General features: G+C 34.4%; 1 protein-coding gene and 1 pseudogene across 4 annotated transcripts in view; one reads left to right on the top strand and one right to left on the bottom strand.

Moving 5' to 3' along the window:
• GRIK2 (glutamate ionotropic receptor kainate type subunit 2) overlaps positions 1-20,941 on the top strand; it is a 774,206-nt gene that overhangs the window by 101,239 nt on the left and 652,026 nt on the right. The window lies entirely within an intron of this gene.
• LOC119539619 lies at positions 17,167-18,289 on the bottom strand (annotated as a pseudogene).

Genomic DNA, 20,941 nt, shown 5'->3' with positions numbered 1-20,941 from the left:
TATGTAGAGCATCTTTTCATGTGCTTTCTGGCCATTTGTATCTCTTCTTTGGAGAGATGTCTGTTGAAGTCTTTTGTCTGCTTTTTAATTGGATTCTTTGTCTTTTTGTTGTTAAATTGAAGGATTTCTTTATATTTACTGGGTGTTAATCCTTTATCAGATAAGTGATTCCCAAATATTTTCCCTATTGTGTAGGTTGTCATTTTGCATTCATGATAAAGTCCTTTGAGACATAAAAGTTTTTTTTTATTATTTTTTTTTATTTTGATGAGATCCCATTTATCTATTTTTTACTACTGTTGCTTGTGCTTTGGGTGTAAAGTCTAAGAAACTATTGCCTAACACAGTGTCCTGAAGATGCGTCCATACATTTTCTTTTAGGACTTTGATAGTTCTAACTCTTATTTTTAGGTATTTGATTGATTTTGAGTTGATTTTTGTATATGGTGTGAGGTAGGGGGTCTTCCTTTTTTTCACAAGTGGAGATCCAGTTTTCCCAGCAAGATTTGTTGAGAAGACTATTCTTTCCCAATTGGATAGTCTTTCCACCTGCTGAAAATCAGATGGCCATAAATGTGAGGGTTGAGTTCTGAGCCCTCATTTTATTCTATTCACCTATATGTCTGTCCCTGTGCTAGAACCATGTTGTTTTGATTACTGTGGCTTTTTAGTAAGTTTTAAGATTGGGAAGTGTGAGTCCCCCAACCTCATTCTTGTTTCAAGATGGCTTTAGTTATTTGGGGCCCCTTACTCTTCTATATCAATTTCATGTTTGGCTTTTCCATTTCTGCAAAAAAGGCTGTTGGAATTTTGATTGGGATTGCATTGAATCTATAAATCACTTTGGGTAGTATTGACGTCTTAATGATATTTAGTCTTCCAATAAATGAATCTAGACTATCCTTCCTTTTATTTATATCACCTTTAATTTCTTTTAGCAATCTTTTTGTGGGTTTCTGTGTATAAGTACCTTACATCCTTGGCTAGATTTATTCCTAGGTATTTGATTCTTTTATTTGCTAATGTGAATGGAATTTTTTCATGATTTTTTGTTGATTGTTCATTGCTTTTATATAGAAACACTACTGATTTTGTGGTGTTGATCTTTCCTCTGCCACTTTGCTGAATTCATGTATAAGCTCTAGAAGCTTTGTTGTAGATTTTTGAGGATTTTCTGCATATAGGATCATGTCATCGGCAAATAGGGAAAGTTTTACTTCTTCCTTTCCAATTTGGATGTCTTTTATTTCTTTTTCTTGCCTAATCACTCTGTCAAGAACTTCCATTACAATGTTTAACAACAGTAGTGACAGTGGACATCCTTGTCTTGTTCCTGATATTAGAGGGAAGGTTTTCCGTCTTTCACTATCAAGATGTTATCTGTGGGTTTTTCATATGTGCCATTTATCATGTTGAGGACGTGTCATTCTATTTCTAGAGTTCTAATTGTTTTTATCAAGAGGGGTGCTGTATTTTGTCAAATGCCTTTTCCATGTTGATTGAGATGATCATTTGACTTTTTCCCCTTCATTCTGTTAATGTGGTATATTACACTAATTGATTTCCTTATGTTGAACCAACCTTATACCAAGCATAAATCTGTTGGATTTGGTTTGCTAGGTTTTGTTGAAGATTTTTTCATCTGTATTCACATGAGATATTGATCTATAGTTTTCTTTTCTTGTGGTAACTTTATCCAGCTTTGGTATGAGGGTGATGTTGGCTCTGTAGAATGAGTTTGGCAGTGATCCCTCCACTTCAATTTTCTGGAAGAGTTTGAGCAGAATTGGAGTTAAGTCTTCTTGGAATTTTTGGTAGAATTCCATTGTGAAACCATTTGGTCCTTGGCTTTTCTTTGTTGGGAGGTCTTTAATTACTGATTCAATCTCTATTAGTCATTGTTTTATTGAGATCTTCTATTTCGTCTTGTGTCAGTGTGAGTATTTTGTGTGTTTCTAAGAATTTGTCCATTTCATCTAGATTATCTAAGTCATTGGCATACAGTTATTCATAGCATCCACTTATAGTCCTTTTTATTTCAACGGGGTTAGAGGTAATGTCCTCCTTTTCATTTCTGATTTTCATTATTTGTATCCTCTCTCCTTTTTTCTTTGTTAATCTAGCTAAAAGTTTGTTGATTTTTTTGATCTTTTCAAAAAATAAAATTTGGTTTTGTTGATTCTCTCTTTCTCTTTTTTTTTCTATTTCATTTATCTCCACTCTGATCTTTGCTATTTCTTTCCTTCTGCTTACTTTGGGTTTAATTTGCTCTTCTTTTCCTAATTCTTCCAGGGTTGTGGTTAAGTCTCTGATTTGAAGTCTTTCTTCTTTTTTAATGTAAGAATTTAGAACTATAAATTTCCCTCTCAGCACTACCTTCCCTGCAGTGTTGTATTTTCAGTTTTCATTTGCTTCAAGAAATTTCCTAATTTTGCTTCTAATTTCCTCTTTGACCCATTGGTTGTTTGGGAGTATGTTGTTTATGTTGTTTAATTTCCCCATATTTGTGAATTTTCCATTTTCCCCTCTGTTACTAATTTGTAGTTTCATTCCACTGTGATTGGAAAATATGCATTGTATGATTTCAGTATTTTTGACTATATGAGACTTGTTTTGTGACCCAACATATGGTCTAACCTGGAGAATAATGCATGTGCACTTGAGAAGAGTATGTATTCTGCTTTCATTGTTCTGTTATATATCTATATATATCTATATATATCTATATCTATATATATATATTAAGTCTAGTTGGTTTAGAGTATCATTCAAATCCTATACTTCCTTAATAATCTTCTAGCTAGATGTTCTATCCATTATTGAAAGTTGTCTGATAAAGTCTCCTGCTATGAATGTAGAATCATCAGCTTCTCCCTTCAGATCTGTCAGTGCTTGCTTCATGTATTTTGGGGCTCTGATGTTAATGTGCATACATACTTATAATTGTTACATCCTCCTTTTGAATGTCAGTATATATTGACCATCTTTGTCCCTTGTAACTGTTTTTGACTTAAAGTTTATTTCATTTCATATTAGTAGAGCTTCCCCAGCTCTCTTTTGGTTACTACTTGCATGGTATAATTTTTTTCATGCTTTCACAATCAACCTAATTGTATCTTTGACTTTAAGGTGAGTCTCTTGCAGGCAGCATATAGTTGGGTCATGGCTTTTTTTAAATCCATTTTGCAAATTTCTGCCTTTGACCAGAGAGTTTAATCCATTTACATTTAAAGTCCCTACTGATAATACAGGACTTTCTTCTGCCATTTTGCTATTTAGCTTTTGTAAGTACCTTTTTGCCCCTCACTGCTGTTGAATCCTACTTTTATATTTATTTGCTTTCTTGTGTTGTACCATATTGAGTGCCTTCTCATTTCTAACTGGAAATATTTTTCATCTCTTTTCCTTGTGGTTACCATAGGGTTATAATTTAACATCCTGAATATATAACAATTATATTAGGTTTGATGCCAACTTAACTTAAATAGCATGCACATATACTTTTCCTATACCCCTCGGTACCCCCCCACCAGCAGTTTTTTGTACTTGCTACCACTTATATATTTGTACACTGTATGTCCAAACCTAGATTTATCATTACTTTTTATGCGTTTTCATTTTAGCACCTGTAGGAAGTAAGAAGCAGAGTTACATACCAAACAATACAATCCAATCATGCTGGTGTGTATAGTTGCTCAAGTGGTTACATTTACTGCAAGTATTTACTTTCTTTGTGCTGCCTTGAACCACTGTCTAATGTCCTTTCATTTCAGTTTGAAGAACTCCCTTTCACATTGCTTGTAGGGTAGGTCTAACAGTTATGTACTCCCTCAGCTTTTGTTTATCTGAGAATGTCTCAATCTTTCCCTCACTTTTTTTTTTTTTGAAAGGAAATCTTGCTAGATATAAATTCTTGGCTCATAGTTGTTTTCCTTCAGCAAATTCTGGGAGGAGGGTCACCCGTTTAGGACTTTCCCAAGTCAGACTTTCCTGGCCATAAGAGGGCCAGGGATCCCCAAAAGAAGGTAAACAAATCGGCTTCAAAGTGCCCTGTCCTTGGGTTCAGAAAGGGTGCCAAACACTTTCTCAATAGTTTCTCAATGCTGAGCTTTCCTAGCCTGTCCAGTAAATGCATCCCTTCAGCTGACTGTCCCCTGCATTATGGAGGAAGTGCTGCATCTTTAAGTCTCCACCGTTTCTGTTCTTGTCCAGGAAGGTTTGAAACAATGCCTGCTGCTGCTTTTGTCCAGGGTGGGTTGAAACAGTAGCTATTCTCAGAGCTGGGACCCAGCGATCTGAATTTGCTAATACCAAACTGTGATCAGTGATCCGTTGTGCACACTCCTGTTCTTGGGGAAGAGTATTTTTACATCTTTTGCTGTCAGCAGCAGCTAGCCAGGGACTGGACCCCACAGAGGCCTGCCATGACAGTGGGGGATGGACACTAGTAGCCGCTGTGTGGAGAGAGCAATTTACAGTTCTTTAATTTATCAGTGTCTTCCTCCTGCTTTTCCCTGGATGCTGTACAATGGTCTTCTGGCCTCAAAATAGCAATTTCAGAGAGTTTCTGCCTTTTTAATAGTTGTTTTGGTGGAAGTGCTGAGTCCTGGAGCTCCCTACTCTGCCATCTTCCCTGGAAGTCCCTTTCGAATTTTTAACAGATACATTTTCTACTTAGTCAACCTTGAAGTGGAAGGACAAGTTATGTTGTCAAGGGAAATTTGATGTTTCAGAGGGTGTGGGCAAAAGAAGATTGTGGATCAGTGATGACAGTGTTTATTAGGTTGGTTTCCTGATGGGGTGCCCACGTGATTATGGTTGGATAAACATGGTTGAAATGGAATCTTGAGAAATAGCAGGTAAGAATGAAAAGATAGCAAGCAGATTGTGGAAAGCCTGCCAAGTAATGGAGTTTGCACTGTAAGGTACAGATGAGAGAAAGTCGCTAAGGCATTTAAGCAAGTAACTGCCATGTGACGGAGTACCCAGAAAATTAATGTGCATTCGCTTTACTTTAAGCTTTGGGGCTGCCCTGACCAATTCTTTTGTGGGCAAAAGAATACCATATTAGGGAAGAACCTGAACAATCGATTATCTCTTTGATGGTACTTTTGTTTATTGAATCTAAAAGTGCTTTCAAAAGTCTTTTCCATCAAACCCGTTTATATGTTTTGATTGTAGTGAGAGGGGAGCTCTTTGCTAGATATACCAGCAATCATGAATAGCAGCCAGAGTTTAGGTTTAGGTAATCTACTTTGCAAGTATTACAAAGAACTTTGCCAGCCGTTTTATAAAATATGAAAATCATCAACGTGCAAAAATAGACTACTAGAAAAATACAATGTGGCTTATACATAGTAGCAAATTCTTTTTAGTAATTATGAGGTATTTAATTTACTGATACCCCTCTCAGTGGCCAAGTATATGAAATTGCCCACGATCTAGGAGGATGCAGTTATGTGGAGTGAGAATCCATCTCTAAATCTTCTCACCAGATATTTGGTTGCAGGGCATTAGGCTTGAAATCAGGCACCTTGGGCAGCATTATTTAGCAGGCAAAGTTTGTTTTTCACTCAGGCCTTTCCATTTCTCATAGATAGGGAGAATTGGGGAGGGGGCAGAAAATTGGCACTCTCCCTCAAGTCATACCATCCAGATAACTATTATTCTGCTTTGGTGTGGAATCAGTTTTACCTTGTACCCAGGTAATCTTTTGGTCAGATGTTTAGTAATGTTTTGGCTAGAATTTAGTTATTAAAATACTCCAGGCCATTTCTGGTACAAATCACAGGAAGAACCAGTGTTTCATGGAAATGAGAACTGGTCTAAGAGATCAAAGGCACTGACCTCTTCTAGAACTGATTTTCCTCTAACCAACCTTATAGATGTATGCAGGTCTTCCCACTTCCTGAGCCTTGGTTCTTCAGTTATAAAATGGGGGTAATGATATTAGCCCTCCCTTGACCAGATGGTTATCATAAAGATCAAGGGAAGCCGTGCATCTGAAAGGAAATTGTCCTTTTTCACTTGAATGGGAACGCTATCGTTTTACAATCTTTGACAAAGAGCTTTGCCAGCTATTTTATAAGATAAGAAAATCATGAACATGCAGCACATAGACTACTAGAAAAATACAATGTGGCTTACAAATAGTAGCAAATATAATATGACATATATAGGAGTCCCTCTATTTTTTTGTATCATTTGTTCATTCATTCAACAAATAAGGCATATATGGTCCTATACAGTGTTCTAGATGCTGGGGATACAGCCTTAAACAAAAGAGGCAAAAATCCTTGCCTTCGTGGAGCTTTAGTTTTGGTGGGACAATATTAGAAAGATTTTTAATTTCATTCAGTTAGGAAATATCTTTATATAGAGAGGAAAAGGGAGCCTGCTGTTATAGTGTGAACAACATGTTCAAGGTTCTCACACAGTGATGGAGATTAATTTTGAGGATAATCTGAAAGATTGTCAAGAGAATTGTCATTTTCAGTTTGGGGGCTCATTCCAGGTAATGTATTTATTGATGAATAGATGTCACCATTAGTTTTCAGGGAACCTGAGTTATAATTTTTAGATCATCAGTATGTGACTTTGAAGCTACTTTTCCTGTTTACTTGTGTTTACTCACCCAAAACAAAGTTATCATACCAGATTTTGTCTAAATTCTTTTATTTGATTCTTACATTCATACATACACATATACTTTTAATGGGGAAGGGGGTAAAACTTATGCTTAAGTTTTCAAAGTTATTTTCTTGATATTGTATTCTAATAATAGGTGACTTTGTCTTTTATTGTCTACAGGAGGTGAATATAAATATATGTATATATATAACATGTAAATACAATTACTGGCATTTCTTTTATATTATATTTCATTGACAGAGTTAGAGGAAGATCTGGCAAACTATAAGAGAGAGAAGATGAATAGTTTTTCAAGAAGTGATTACTTTTTAGAAAACTAAATCCAGTTCTTCTTAAAGTAGATTTGTCTAAAATAATATAGAGCTGAACATCTATATATTTTAATGAAAATTCTAAGACTGTTGCTCTTTTGAACACTATGACCACAAAATTTAATTTTTAAACATAAACCAACTTACCGAGTACCCTGTTCAACTGTTGTTCTAATTATTGACAAAATATCATAAATACTTGGGGAAGAGAGTGCCCCATTTGCATAAGGAAGTGATACATGATTAGCTTTTATGTAAGGAGTAAAAATCCCCATGACAATCATCCCAGATAGACACTATTTTCCATTAAATGTCTGTGGCTAGAGAACTGTGAAAAGTGGAAGTGGAGCATTTTATGTTCCATGGGATCTCTCCAAGAAAAGCAGAGGAAGTGCCTGGGGACAAGTTAATTATTCTGCTATGGAAATTCATTCTTTTAAAACACAGGTAAGATCTTCTTGACCAAAAGGAGGATGCAATATGAAACCAAACAGTTTCCGTGGCTGAGAGATTCCAAATGGAGTTGAGAGGTCATTCTGGTGGGCACTCTTATGCACTATATAGATAACCCTTTCTAGGATTTAGTGCAGTGAAATAGCTAGAAATAAATACCTGAAACTATCAAAATACAATCCAGTAGCCTTGACTCTTGAAGATGATTGTACGGCAATATAGCTGACAAGGGGTGACAGTGTAATTGTGAAAGCCTTGTGGCTCGCAGTCCTTTTATCCAGGGTATGGATGGATGAGTAGAAAAATGGGGACAAAAACTAAATGAAAAATAGGGCAGGATGCGGGGGATGATTTGGGTGTTCTTTTTTACTTTTATTTTTTATTCTTTTTTTCACTTTTTCTGGTACAAGGAAAATGTTCAAAAAATAGATTGGGGTGATGAATGCCCAATTATATGATGGTATTGTGAAAAATTGATTATACACTTTCGGTGATTGTATGGTATGTGAATATATCTCAATAAAGATGAATTAAAAAAAACAAAAAAAAACATGGGTAAGTCCAATTTGCATTTTCATTTCACTAATATATATATGTGTATATATGTATCTATATGTATGTGTATTTCTATACATGCACACACACATATATATACACACATACATCTATGAAAGTGCATATGTGTGTACATATGTATGTATGTATGGTTGCATTTGAAGCACTTCTGTAGAAGGCAAATTTGTGAAATCACCATCCTGCCTATCATAGTAACATAGTCTGATTTTTTTGGCAGAGTCACCAATTTTACTTTCTTTTGTGAAATCAAATTGTTGAAGTCATCTTAGTTGATGTTAACATGATTAGCCTTATTTCTTGAGGCAAGTGGTATTCTTCTGTAAAATTCTTATTCTCTAAGTATGATTTAGAGCCTTTGGCTAAGCCCAAGTACACACCATCCAGGTGTTATGGATGATGAATCCCACCGTTAGAGAGCTTGTCTTCTAAAGTTAGACAAATAGTCTCTAAGCAGCCTGATTTAAAATGCAGATGCTCCTAGAAGTATAATTTATCAATTTTTAAAATATAACATTTCTTGCTTCTGAAAGAGGATCCAGGTTCAGCATTATAATATAGTTGTCAGGAAAAGAAAAACGTTAAAATGGGGAGGTGGTGGTGATATTCTTAAATGACTTAAATGATATAAATGTGACAATTAATCTATTCAAGTATGTGTTCAGAAATATGCTAGTCCTATAAGAGACATGTAACCATATATAGTATGTTCTTTATGTACAAGGAACTTGCTCTGCTAACAAAAAAAGCCTTGAATAATAAGATGATTAGAATGTACTACATGTTATGACCTATACTAAACCTCTTACATAGATCATCACTTAAATTATCAAAGGAGTCCTATGAAGTGGGATTAGTAATATGACCAATTTCAGAAGAGAAAATGGAAACATAGAAAGGTTAATAAACATTCCAAAGATATAAGGCTAACACATATTGGTGAGAGAGTCAAACCCCAAGCAGTCTGATTATAGAGCCTGTGCTTTTATCCTCCCCATGAACCTAAATCTCTGATGGGGTTTAGTCAAGACAAAAATTGCCATAGATATTCAGAGGAGGCAGTGGTGGTTAAGGAAGGCATCACGGAAGAAGAGACCATAGCTGGGCTCAGAAATGTGTGTATGATAGGTAAGCGAAGAATAACAAGGAGAGTGTTTCTGGGAAGCAACTGTCTTGTGTGGAGGCTTTACTGTAAGAGAAAGGTTGATAAAGGAGATCATGGCTGCATTAATTTTAACAATTTATTCATTAGGTCACTAGAGGCTCTTCTTTATGTTGCTATTTGGCTCATCTCTACCAACAAGAAGAACATAGCAAATCTACAGCACAGCAACTTCAGGAATGTGATAACAATGACAACACCAACAACAAAAATAACAAAATCCCGATGTTAATACAGGCACTGGGTCAAGTGCATCACATAAAATGCTTTTTGGATCCTCTTATCCATTTCTGGTAATATGGTAAACTGGATGATGGAGAAACTGTTAAACACCTATGTTTAATACAAATGCACATATATTTTTAAAAGTCTGTCTGATCTACTGAGAAAGTAAAATAAACCTTGAGACTAGAAACTATGAGAAACTGGGCATCCAGAGAGGTGTCTGCTTTTCCTTCTTGACCCTTGGGCATCTCAATGGGCCACACACATGAAGGACAGAGACATAGCTTGGGCTTTAACAAGGTCAAGTTTGGATGTAGAATGTCCCCTTATAAAACTTTGACCCCAAAATGGCTATATTTTCAGTGCATGGATTGTAAAAATGAAAAAAAAATAATTAAAAAACCCCACAAAAAACTGTCCCAATACAGAAATGAGTCAGTTTATCGGTCTAAACCTCGTTTCTGAATGAGAGGAAAAAAGAAAAAAGTCTCGCACTTGTTTGGGGCTGGGATTTACACTGCCAGTGTGGGTTACCTGAAAATTCTAAACTAAAAATATTGTTGAGTGGGCTTGGGTTGGTCCCCACACAGCCTGAAGAAGCAAACTTAAACTCGAGGAATACACTCTCTATATATTTTTAATGTTTCAAAATGTTTTAAGTATAAAACAATTCAAACGTATAAATATACAAGAGTAGTAGAATGAATACCCATATATCTACATTATCTGACAATTGTTAACTTTTTGCCAAATATGCTTCACCTATCTGTCTCTGTGTTTACATCTATCTCTTTGCTGAACCATTTGAAAGTAAACTGCAGATATTTTGACACTTCACCCTAAATATTTCAGTATGCATTTTCAAGAAACACCCTCCTATATACCACACTGTTATCTCCACCATACCTTAGATAGACAGTAATTCCTAATGACATCTTATGCGCAGTCTATATTCAAATTTCCATGGGTCATGGAAATCATCATCTTTTAAATCTGTTGTTTTCCTAAACTAGTGTTGTATCATAGTTTATACACACAAACAAGTGGACACACACACACACACACAGTCTCTCTCTCTCTTGCACGCACACATTTATGTGTATTTAATCTCTTTTAATCTAGGATAGCCTTTTTTATCATATCATTGACTCGGAATGAATTCTATAGTCTGTCTTGTAGCATGTATCACATTCTAAATTGTCTGATAGTTTTCTTATGATGTCATTTAACTTGTTCTCCATTCTCTTTGTTTTTTCTTGATTGAAAGTTTTCAATCCTTGTTAGGTAAAGCTTAAACTTTTTGGCAAGAAGTGCTTCTATTGTATTCTTCATATTGCATCTTATCAGAGGCACAAGATTTTAGGATGTTGCACTGGTAATGATGCTAAGGTTGATCACTTGGTTAAGGTGATTTGCAAATCTCCTTGCCAATGTACTTATTCTTGCCTTTGCCATTAGCAAATTATCTTTAGGTTGGTCCTTTAACCCCAGTTGAATATCTTGCTCCAAATGACTTCATCTATTAGTTTCAGCATCCCATTACAGTATTTGCCAAATCCATTATTTTGTTGAGAGTCACAAAATAACATTTTTAGCTTTTAGTCTTATCTTCTGTAATGACAACCTTATCTTCATCAACTGGAAATAAACCACAGTTCAGAAAAAGCTTAAAAGCAGTCATTGAGAACATTTGACTGTAACTTCTCAACAGAAACAATGGAAGTCAGAAGTTAGTGAAATATCGTGAGATTTCTGAGAGAAAACAGTTGTCAACCCAGAATTATATATATAGCAAAATTACTTTTCAAGAATTTGGACAAAATGAAGACATTTTCAGACCACAGATATTGAGAAATGTTTCTTAACTATTGAACCACCACTAAATAAACTCTTCTGTGTAACTAACAGACTTTATTTTTTTAGAAAAGTTTTAGGCTTACTGAAAAATTGAGAAGCTAGTAAAGAGACATCCCCCTCTCCCTGGAACACAGTTTCACCTATAATTAATATCTTGCATCAGTATGGTACAATTGGTAAAATTGGTGAACCAATATTGATACATTATTAGTAACTAAAGTCCATAGTTTACATTAGGGTTCACTCTTTATATATACATTTCTTTGGGTTTTGAGAAATGTTTGATGTCATGTATCCATCATTACAGTATCACGCAGAATAGTTTCACTGCCTGAAATATCCCCTATGCTCCACCTATTCTCTCCCTCTCTCTTCCCTCTGCACTGGCAATCATTTGCCTTTTCCAGAAGGTCATATAGTTGGAATCATACAATATGTAGCCTTTTCAGAATGGCTTCTTTTGCTTAGCAATATACATTAATGTTTCTTCATGTTTTTTCACAGCTTGATTGATAATTCCTTTTTTATCACCAAAAAATCCATTGTATGGTTGTACCATATTGCATTTATCCATTCATCTATTGAGGAGCATCTTGATTACTTCCAGTTTGGGGCAAGTATGAATAAAGCTTCTGTGAACATTGTGTGCAGGTCTTTCTGTGGACATAACTTTTCAACTCAGTTTGGTAAATACCTAGAAGCATGATTGCTAGATCATATGGTAAGACTATGTTTTGCTTTTTGTGAAACTGTCAAACTATTTTCCGCAGTAGCTGCATTATTTTGCATTCCTATCCAACAATGAATGAAAGTTCTTGTGCTCCATATCCTCACCAGCGCTTGGTTATTGTCAGTTTTAAATCAACCTTTAATGAATGTAATTTAGGAAGAAGGAAAAAAAGAGGCTTAAAGTAAGAACTGGTATGAAATCACACACTGATTGTATAAAACAATAATGATGTCTAATTTGTGAGGTTACAAAGAACTAAAATGCTGGACAAAGGGAGCATGTAAATCTTAAGGATAGTGGTTGGAGTTAAAGTCTTCTGTTATCTTTGTGTTCTTGCAGAAGAAGGAAACATATTGATTAATTTTAGGTTACTTTAAGTTAAATGTGTACACTATAATTTCTAGGGTAACCATGAAAAGAATAGAAATAAGTATATATATTTTCCTACTAATAGAGGGGCCATGGACAGAGTGGATCTTCAGAGGCAAGCAAAAATCCAGCCTAGGAACTTGAGCCAGTTACAGTCTTTGTGTGTATAGACACATATTCTTTAAAAGAATATATATATATATATATATATATATATATATATATATATATAGGAACTACTGAAGCTTAAAAATTTTAAATTATTGCTTTTACTGTTTATACTGTTTGTAAAATTAATATATATTCATTATGGATGATTTGAAATATCATATGATATAATTCACAATAAATATACATCTTAAGACATTTAAAAATGTAATATTTCATATGTAATATTAGAACATAAATATATATGTATTTAAATATTATATATGCATAATAGAGAAAATTATTGTAATATCTTTATTTAGAGATTGTCATTTTGATACACAGTTCAGGCTTTTTCCTATTTTATCTTTTATGTTTTCTGTACTATAAAAATTTTATTAATATATTTGTATATATACTGTATTTATTTAATCTGTTATCAGTTTCTCTATCATCTACCTTTCTCCCTCCCTCCCTCCCTCTGTATCTATCTGCATTTCCTATTATCAATTGTGTTATCTAGCCTTTAAGATTCCAGTAAGGTTGGATTGGTTAATGTATTATGAAAAGTTAATTCACTTTGCGAAAATGTTTATGCATTTCTGATTATTTTTATGGCAAGTATTTTAATGTAGAATTATTGAATAAAAAGTTAGGGAATGTGTTTTAAGGCTTCTGATTCATATTGCCAGATTAACATATAGGTTGTATCAGTTCATACCTCAGAGTATTTGGAATGTGCATTTTGCTTACCAACACTGAGTTCTGTTATAAAAATACTTCTTTTTTTTTGGCATCACATTTGTCTTAGCAAATTTTAAAATTGATTTCATTTTCTTTCCTAAATTATAAAATGACTATGAGTGAAAATAGGATGAGAAAGGATGTGCATGCTAATATTTTGTGTATCTCAACTTTTTTTAACAAGAAAAAAATAAAATAGGAATATGCCAACATGGCCAAAAATATCCAACCTGAAAATAAAGCCTTTTAAGGAGCAGTGATATGACACAATGCCTGTGCTTTATTTTGGAAGTATGCCCATAACTCCCATTAGTAATAATGAAAGTAAATGACATGCCTTATAGATCAGACAATGGTCTTCAATATTTGTAACTACTTGCTGGGGTGGAAGCTATTCTGTATTGTCAGCGGGTGTCAGTTTATAATCACAAATTGCACCAACACTATGCATGGTATGTATTTTGCCAACAAGGATTAACTTGGCATCTAGAAAAATACTTCATTTTCAGCAGTCAAGAAAAACAAAATCTGTGCCTTTTTAAAATATCAAGGTTTGTAGAGTAACTAAGCACCCATGAAATATAATCTTTGCTTTCAAATTTAATGGTGAAGGGTTTATTTTTGGATTTTTAAAATTTAAGTGATGGTTTACTGACACATTATTCCCTAAAGAGTGATGAGCTTTAAATTAAAAAAAAAAAAAAAAGTGTGGTTATCCTGAACCTGAAGTTCACTTATATTTTAAGTCCATATGTAGCTCACACAACTTAGCTGATAAACTAAGCATTTAAGGAGAAACTGATCAGACAAACCTTTGAAATAGTTTTGTTTATGGTTTTGAGGAACAACTTTGTTATCTGATAGCATCTGGTTTTATGTTTGGTAAAAGGGACTAAGCAGGCTAAAAAGTAAATTTAAAAATACACAATTTTGAGGCTAAATGGGTATAATTCACTCTTGTCTCCTCTACCCTTCTCCTCACACACTGTTGCAGCTACTCTCGTCTTCTCAGTCAGATGTTCTGCCTGACTCACTCTTCTTTCTTTCTTCAGTACTAAACTTCCCTGAACAAGCCAATTTAAGAAGCTAAACTTTCTGTTCTTTCTCATTTCACCCTTTTTTTTCCTTCCTTTATAGACCTTGCCACAACCTGGAAACTCCATTTTCATCTTTCCGTTTATGTATTCAGTCTGAACCTTCTGCATTAAATGATAAACTCCACAATGTCAAAGATCATGTCTCATTTTTTAATCATCTGTTTCTTATGGCTAGCATAGTGCTGGGCACGTAGTAGATGCCCAATAAATACTTCTTTTGCTTCATGTGAAAATGAACGATGAAATGCACAAATCAGAAATATAAACATTTTGGGGTTGATTCTATTCATTTTTTATTGAATTTTTTAAAAAATAATGATATTTTGGGTCTTGGATTTTCACATCTTAAAATGAGCTAATGACATTTTTGTTCCACCATGTGGGAGTATGAGGTTGAAAAAATGCTGGAGGTATTTTATGTCTTATTATTACCTATACTTTAGAGTTTATGTAATCACAGAATTTCATACTTAGTACTAAAGATTTGTTCCTTATCTAAAAAAATGCCATATGCTCACATTCAGAGCTAATTTAAAGTTAACTTTATATTCTGCACTTTATAAATGTTGTGACATTTTACTTTAAAACAAGAAATAGTAATTTATCGCTAAAATATTCTAAAATATGCTTATTGAATATTCCAATTTAAATGTTAACCATTAATTATTTTTTTTAATTAATTATTTTACAGCCTCTTTTTTATTAATAACTACTGTTATAAATGCTGCAAAGATGGGATATGTTTGCCAAAGACTTGAATAGGCTATAATAAAGTTTGCTTTAGAAAAAAATCAATGATGTTTGAAATAGCAATGCCATTTGTTTCACTCACCAAATACAATGTCTTGGACAATCTAAAAAAAAATATTCTCTTTTTTCTTTAACAAAATTTATGCTTTTTTATTGATATGTAAGTGTGTTTTATAGCTGCCATAATATAAAGACTCTTCTTGTTTTACAACATTCCATTAATTCGGTACCAAATAAAGCTTAAGATTGTATTGGTTTATAAAAGTGGCAATGATATTTAAGTGCATTTTAATGTACTTTATTCTTGCAATTCCCTAAAATACCCTGCTTTATTATTTTTTTAACTGACATAACAGTTTTATTTTAATCATTTAACATTTGTGCGGTTTTCAGTCTTAAGAAACTTTGAAATGCTTTACAGTAAAAACTTTTTCCTGTCAACAGATTAGAAAATGAATCTGAGTTGGCAGAATTCTCAAATTACAGAGTTAATGAGAAGTGGAATCCTAAAATCTGATTCCAAATCCCTTTTTTACTTGATAACACAAGGGAAAGTGTTTATTCATTTTCACGTTGCCCAAGTATGAGAGCCATAGTCTCAATTTATTAACTTTAGGTAGCAATACAATAGAAAAGTCCCATATTAAGGAATAAAAAGATTGACTAGACTGTACAATAAGTATTGAAGAAAACTGACAATAGAACAGGCTAGTGGTCACACAGCCAGTGAGATCAATTGACAAATGCTGCCAAAGGGTCAATGTATATAGAATGTCATTTTCCATGTAATGTCTTGGCTTTTTTGTTTGGAACATAAAAGCAGATTGACAACATATGCCCTATTAAGTATATCTATTTAGTTTATACTTCCTTCTGAAATTAGAAATTTGAATGGAACGTATGTTAATAGCTCATGCAGCACTAGTTTTCAGTTGAAGTTTAAAGACAATACTGGGTGATTATTTCCAAGTATGAACTATAGGTATACTCTAAAAGGCCGTATTTCTAATTAAAGAAAAAAACAGTCAACTTTTAAGAGAACCAACTTCAGTTCTGACATTACCACTGAAGAAGAACAAGATCTTCTATAGGCCGTTTCACACAAGGATGATTTGAAAAATCAATTTACAACTTTTGAGGATCATTTCATACCAACTAGAAGGCAGGGGGAAATATAATTTGAGAAATCAAATGTTATGGCCCCTCACATGTACTAAGACTGGGCTCACCAGCAGTCAACCAAGGCAATGCCTCCATTCCAAATGACTTAAGTTAGAAGTTTTTACTGAAAGATGACCCGTTAAAAAACTAAAACCTGTTCTCTTATCCCCGGATACTCTACCTCAACATGCCCAGCTGTGCTACAGGACAAAACACACAACTTGTCTTCTGTGTGGCATCAATTGGCTAATACCTAGGCCTGCAAAGGATTGACTTTAAAATTGATATAAAAGTACTCCAACTCATGAAAGAAAATAAAGCTTAGAAATAACAAGTCTACACAAGTTTAAACTTTAGCACCTGGTAAATTTTGAATCAGCTCCCTTTAAGTGGTAGAGTGAATACTTTGCTTTGGTGTAGAAACCGACAAAGTTAAGGTATATTAGGCTTGTAGCTTGACAGTACGATATTCATTTGCATGTAAAGTTCCAGTTGTGTATACAAACTAATAAGTAATCTTTAAAATCTGCTTTGAAGCAGTAAGGATGACATCTTCCAACTGCCTTGTGGTAGTAACTGAATGTTCAAGCCCATTGGATCCAATGAGCTTGAGTGGCCCCATCTCAAAGCCAAGACTGCTGTGGGTACAGCTATAGCCAAGTCATCTATAGTCAACCTGCTTGCAAAAACCAAATATGGACAAGATCTTTCATAAAAACCTTTGTCTTAGATATCCTCTTTATAGGCGACTCCACTAATATCATTAACAGGACTAGTTTTGAAGTAGTACGCAGTTTCAAAGATGCCATCAAATATTCCTATTGGGGTCTATTCATGGTGTAGCTGGTTGATGAACATTTCAAGTAGCTGATTTTTTTTTTTTTTTTCTGAGAAGAGAAAAAAAATCAGCAAAATAAGAACATATCTCCAGTTTAATTAGAAGTCAGTATCCAAGGTAAAGGAGTTTTCTGTTGAACTTGACATCACTCCCATCCTCTGATACTTGCCTACTCTCTTCTCAAAGAAGTTGGTTTTCCCTTCCAGCGAAATAGTCTCCATTAAGTCAAAGGGATTCTCCATTCTGAAAACCTTGCTGAAACCCAGTTCCAGCATAAGTCTGTCTGCCACAATTTCAATGTACTGCTTCATTAAAGTGCAATTCGTTCCAGTCAGCTTCACAGGCAAGGCCTCCATAAGGAACTACCGTTCTATCCTAACAGCATTGATAATTATTTCTTTTACTCTCTGTTCTGAAAGTTTGTAAGGCAGGTGTTTGAACATGAGGCAGGCAGCTTTGCAGTGTAAACCCCCATCTCTGCTAATACGTTCATTGGAAAATATGAGGCCAGGCATCAGTTCTCTTTTCTTGAGCCGGAAGATCGATGCAAAAGAGCCAGAAGATTCCTTCTACTGCTGCAAAGGCTATGACATGTTCTCCATAGGTAGTTTCTTTGTCCCCAATCCAACGCAAGGCCCAGTCTGCCTTCTTTATGCAAGGCATTTCAACTATATTAAAGAGAAATTCCCTTTCTTTGGAATCTTTAATGTAAGCATCGATAAGAAGACTATACATTTCAGAATGTATGTTTTCCATGACAATTTGGAAGCCATAGAAACAACGGGCTTCTGTAATCTGAACTTCTTGTCTAAATTGCTCTGCCAAGTTTTCATTTACTATGCCATCACTTGCTGTAAAGAAAGCCAAAACATGTGATATAAAGTATCTCTCCTCAGGCTTCAGGGCTTCCCAGTGCTGTATGTCCTTTTAAAGATCTACCTCAGCTGTCCAAAAGGAAGCCTCAGCTTTCTCATACATCTGCCAAATATCATGGTATTCTATAGGAAAGATGACAAAGTGGCAGGGATTTTCTCTCGGGAGTGGTTCATCCTCCATGCTGGGGGCAGGAATCTTAGTTTTCTCCAGCTCTGCACCCCCGCAGTCTTGCTGCTGAGGGCAGGGGGCGTGTTCTCCTTGTCTGCCAGGCTGAGCCCTTTCAGAGGCGAGCTGGTGCTGCTGCTGGCCCACCTGGGTGGCGAGCAGGATGCACACGGAGAGCATGGTGGTGACTGGAGAGCAGCTCTGGCCCCCTGCTTTATTTTTATGTTTTGCTCTTTTGCTTCTTTTTGGAGAAAATTAGTGAATTTTGCAGAAACGTGTTATTTGTATTTAACATGCCTTCATAGTCTGCCACTAAAATTTTTTATGTTTCTTAATTGGACTATTTTCTTTCTGCTTGTATGTTTAGAGACATAGTATAGTCAAGCACTCTATTCTAAGATCTATTTGGGTGGCAGCTGTGCTACAGAGCCTGCCACGGTGCTTGGCACTTGGTAGATGCTCAGTGAATATTTTTTTACTTAGCTAATTGATGAGGGGACAAAGTGAAGCAATGTTTTCTTTAAGTAGCAGGGAAGGACCAGATTCAGTGTTCTAGGTTTTCATGATATTGTATATATAATCTATATTACATTTAATATATAATTTTTTACTCTTCTCCTCTCTAGAACATTGTTCAAAGGAATCACATCTGGACATAGCAAAACGAAATACTGTGATGTTCAATGACTTGATCTAGGAGTTAACTTAAGTAAATGATAGATTTTGAATTAAAGGCCTTAATATAAATTCTCCCTCTTGTTAATATTGATTATCTATATATGCATAAAAACAGCTGTGTCTTTTCTTCAAGAAAGCCAATCATTTTCCTATATTGAATTTTAAAACATCTAATGATTCTAGAGACTCAAAATCCTCAAGTGTACGTCTGTCACCATAATGGTAAGCTAGAACTTATGACTTAGTAATATGTGAGATTTATGTTGGAATACGAGATGTTTTTTGTATTTATTTGTGTTGCTGAGATTTGGAGTGATCTGTAAGGTTTCTAGACAATTGTGTTGTGCTGGAGATTGAACTAAATTTATTGGAACAGATGGTTGACTAACTTTTAGGTTATGGTGATTTTGTAGAAAAATTACTTTTGGTGAATAGTCTTCAACCTGACTCTTGATGAATTTTAAGAAATTTACTGAAATTTCCTCTTTATAATTCTGAATGAATTTAAATAGAAAAATTCAATATTAGAAAAATTATGTATTTGTTTTTCTTGATGGTACCTCTGTTCTGAATGATGGATGGAAAAAAAGTGCATAATAAAAAGAAAATCTCTTAAAGACTAAAGTTATTGTTTGAAAACTATTATCCCTCAAAGACTCTTCTATTCATGTTTATTGGCAGTTCATGTTCCTGATAAATAATCATTCTGTACCTTTAAGCAATACAGTGTAGTGGAAAGTGCTATTAGGATCCAAAACCAGGGTTTGTTTTTCAACTATTCCACTCTGTGACTTGACAGGTTGATTATATCTGTAAATTGAGAATGACAATATCTACCTTGCAGGGTTTTGGGGTAGAGTAATGTAGAGTAATATAAGATATGTCAAGTGTTTAGATCACTGCCTGGTGAGGTGCTTGATAATACCAGTTATTATCAATGCTTTACATGTGCTGATAATTTTCTTCTAGATTGTTCTTTTCTCAAAAGAGGGAGTCGCTCTGTATCTTGAGATAATTATGATGTTGAGGTACCTTTTCAGTATTACTGACAGGGATGTTTTCTCAGCTTGAGGACCAACTTTCTTGACAATCATGAATTCAGATTTAGAGGCAAACAAAGCTTTTAGAACATGTAAGACAGAATCATAAAAAATTATCTTGAATAAAATGAGAATCTGGGAAAAACTCTCAAGCACTTCAATATATATTTCCTAAACATATTTGAGAGTAGATTTTTTTTATTCCATTAAATGGAGAGGGCTAGCTTTTCAGATATTTGTCCTTAAATAATTTTCAAAACTGACTAGAAACCTGGAGAACTGAAACCTGTGTCATGTTTCTAGATGATACCATTAATTTAAAAATCAGAGACCAGTTAATATTAGACATATAATGTTTGAAATCATTATAGTAAGCAATGCTTTTTTATCAAATTGTTTATAACAATTATCTTGATTGTAATTTCAGATTGTGTAATTGCTGCATAGCTACTTGAATGGCAACATATTACATATTGTCACATTAATCTACCCATTGGCCACACTTCATTGTGCCTAGACACATTCTGATGGGCTTTATGTTCAAATTGACAACTGAGGCATTACCAGTCAGCCTGTCCCGTAGGTCCTACCCCTGGTTTACTCATTTATGTATTTTTTAAAGCAGCAAGGTTGGTAGAAAATCTAGAGTAACCTGATTCTTATTTTAATATATTATGGTAATCTGAGGACAGAAGAGCTAACAGTTATTTCCAGAGAGATAACCTGTGAATTGTCTTAGAGACATAGCTGTTTGTTATGTGTATCTTAAAAATACCATGATATTATTCTATTTACATATTAGAAATAATTCCTACTACAGTGTTTTCATCAGAATCCTCCCATCAGGATTAAGGCCATGTTTCTTTTGAAATGACAAAGAGTGAGAATTTGGTTTTAAAAAAAAAACAAAAAAAGCTCCAAAAGCTGTAAAGTTAAGAAAGACAAAGACATGATATATTCACACAATGGAATGTTATTCAGTAAACATATATATGAATTAATTGAAGTTAAAATCAACAAAGATCAGTTATAGAATCATAACGTTGAATGAAAATGCAAGTAATAGAGGATAGTATGGAGTATGGTATCAAATAGAAGCAAAACTGAGCAATGT

This window comes from Choloepus didactylus, chromosome 7 (genome assembly GCF_015220235.1).
Source record: "Choloepus didactylus isolate mChoDid1 chromosome 7, mChoDid1.pri, whole genome shotgun sequence".
In the NCBI taxonomy this organism is placed as follows: Eukaryota; Metazoa; Chordata; class Mammalia; order Pilosa; family Megalonychidae; genus Choloepus; species Choloepus didactylus.
Note: the sequence above shows the minus strand (reverse complement) of the source record. Positions and strands in the feature narration are given on the sequence as shown.